This window comes from Pecten maximus, chromosome 13, assembly GCF_902652985.1.
Source record: "Pecten maximus chromosome 13, xPecMax1.1, whole genome shotgun sequence".
In the NCBI taxonomy this organism is placed as follows: Eukaryota; Metazoa; Mollusca; class Bivalvia; order Pectinida; family Pectinidae; genus Pecten; species Pecten maximus.
In genome coordinates this window covers 1,776,716-1,779,932 of record NC_047027.1, presented here as the reverse complement: position 1 = coordinate 1,779,932, position 3,217 = coordinate 1,776,716, and positions in this window count along the sequence as shown.

Below are 3,217 nucleotides of genomic sequence, written 5' to 3'. Positions count from 1 at the left end.
CTAGTAGCGATTTAAAGGAATAACCTCTATTGGGCCCGCCCCTCTGGCCATTCGGGGGTCAGAGTCACCATTTATGCAAAATCTGTTCCCCTGTTTCTGACCAAATTGGGTTCAAATCCATTCATAACTTGATGGCTAGTAGCGATTCAAAGGAATTACCTCTATTTCCCCCACTGGGCCCCTCCCTTTTGGCCCCTTTAGGGTCAGAGCCACCATTTATGCAAAATCTGTTCCCCTTCCCCCAAGGATGTTTCTGACCAAATTGGGTTCAAATCCCTTCACAACTTTATGACTAGTAGAGATTTAGAGGAATTACCTCTATTTCCCATATTTGGCAACGCCCCTTTGGGGGTCAGAATCACCATTTATGCAAAATCTGTTCCCCTTTCCCCAAGGATGTTTCTGACCAAATTGGGTTGAAATCCATTCATAACTTTATGACTAGTAGTGATTTAAAGGAATTACCTCTATTACCCTTATTGGGCCCCGCCCCTTTGGCCCCTTGGGGGTCAGAGCCACCTTTTATGCAAAATCTCTTCTCCTTCCCCCAAGGATGTTTCTGACCAAATTGGGTTGAAATTCATTCATAACTTTATGACAAGTAGAGATTTAGAGGAATTACCTCTATTTTCCATATTTGGCCCTGCCCCTTTGGCCCCTCAGGGGTCAGAATCACCATTTATGCAAAATCTGTTCCCCTTCCCCCAAGGATATTTCTGACAAAATTTGGTTCAAATCCATTCATAACTTTATGACTAGTAGTGATTTAAAGGAATTACCTTTATTTCCCCTATTGGGCCCCGCCCCTTTTGCCCCTCGGGGGTCAGAGCCACCATTTATGCAAAATCGTTTCCCCTTCCCCCAAGGATGTTTCTGACCAAGTTGGGTTCAAATCCATTCATAACTTTATGACTAGTAGCGATTTAGAGGAATTACCTCTATTTTCCATATTTGGCCCCGCCCCTTTAGTCCCTTTGGGGTCAGAGCCACCATTTATGCAAAATCTGTTCCCCTTCCCCCAAAGATATCTCTGACCAAATTGGGTTCAAATCCATTCATAACTTTATGACAAGTAGCAATTTAAAGGAATTACCTTAATTTCCCCTATTGGGCCCCGCCCCTTTGGCCCCGCCCCTTTGGCCCCTCGGGGGTCAGAGCCACCATTTATGCAAAATCTTTTCCCCTTCCCCCAAGGATGTTTCTGACCAAATTGGGTTCAAATACATTCATAACTTTATGACTAGTAGAGATTTAAAGGAATTACCTCTATTTCCCATATTTGGCCCCGCTCATTTGGCCCCTTGGGGGTCAGAATCATCATTTATGCAAAATCTGTTCCCCTTCCCCCAAGGATGTTTCTGACCAAATTGGGTTCAAATCCATTCATAACTTTATGACTAGTAGTGACTTAAAGGAATTACCTCTATTACCCCTATTTGACCCCGCCCCTTTGGCCCCTCAGGGGTCAGAGCCACCATTTATGCAAAATCTCTTCCCCTTCCCCCAAGGATGTTTCTGACCAAATTGGGTTGATATCCATTCATAACTTTATGACAAGTAGCGATTTAAAGGAATTACCTTAATTTCCTCTATTGGGCCCCGCCCCTTTGGCCCCTCGGGGGTCAGAGCCACCATTTATGCAAAATCTTTTCCCCTTCCTCCAAGGATGTTTCTGACCAAATTGGGTTCAAATCCATTCATAACTTTATGACAGGTAGAGATTTAGAGGAATTACCTCTATTTCCCATATTTGGCCCCGCCCCTTTGGCCCCTCGGGGGTCAGAATCACCATTTATGCAAAATCTGTTCCCCTTCCCCCAAGGATGTTTCTGACCAAATTGGGTTCAAATCCATTCATAACTTTATGACTAGTAGTGATTTAAAGGAATTACCTCTATTTCCCCTATTGGGCCCCGCCCCTTTGGCCCCTTGGGGGTCAGAGCCACCATTTATGCAAAATCTCTTCCTCTTCCCCCAAGGATGTTTCTGAATAAATTTGGTTCAAATCCATTCATAACTTTATGACTAGTAGTGATTTAAAGGAATTACCTCTATTTCCCCTATTGGACCCCGCCCCTTTGGCCCCTCAGGGGTCAGAGCCACCATTTATGCAAAATCTCTTCCCCTTCCCCCAAGGATGTTTCTGACCAAATTGGGTTGATATCCATTCATAACTTTATGACAAGTAGCGATTTAAAGGAATTACCTTAATTTCCTCTATTGGGCCCCGCCCCTTTGGCCCCTCGGGGGTCAGAGCCACCATTGATGCAAAATCTTTTCCCCTTCCTCCAAGGATGTTTCTGACCAAATTGGGTTCAAATCCATTCATAACTTTATGACAGGTAGAGATTTAGAGGAATTACCTCTATTTCCCATATTTGGCCCCGCCCCTTTGGCCCCTCGGGGGTCAGAATCACCATTTATGCAAAATCTGTTCCCCTTCCCCCAAGGATGTTTCTGACCAAATTGGGTTCAAATCCATTCATAACTTTATGACTAGTAGTGATTTAAAGGAATTACCTCTATTTCCCCTATTGGGCCCCGCCCCTTTGGCCCCTCAGGGGTCAGAGTCACCATTTATGCAAAATCTGTTCTCATTCTGCCAAGGATGTTTCTGGCCAAATTTGGTCAAAATCCAATAAGAACTTTATGACTAGTAGCGATTTGAAGCAAATGTTGACGGACGGACGGACGACGGACGACGGACGCTGCGCCATGGCATAAGCTCACCGGACCTTCGGTCCAGGTGAGCTGAAAACGGACGAGACCACCGCATATCTCCGTGAAAGGAGGTTACAAAGTTGTCGAAATGTGGGAGTGCGATTTTTGTGATTTAAGGCGACAGAACATGGGATTACAAGAACTTATCAAAAGCCGAAAACCCAATTTTATCAACAACACCCAGGCCACGTAAGTGAAGAACAAATGTTCAATTCGATACGTTCCGAGCAATTTTATGGAATGAAGTTAACATTGAAGTTCCAGACAGATCGATGGAGGAATTTAACAAAAGAAAACTTTCTCCGCGTGAGTACTTCAGTGAAATGTGTCCTTTATTTTGTACGACAGAGGTTCCATTCAACGTGATCGGTTCTCACATGCAGGAACACGTTCGCAGTTATCTGAAAAACCGCGAACATTATTGGTTGGTGGACTCAAAGCAGAAACAAATGTAATTGGCCTCACCATTACTGAAGTAGTATTTAGACCACGTTAC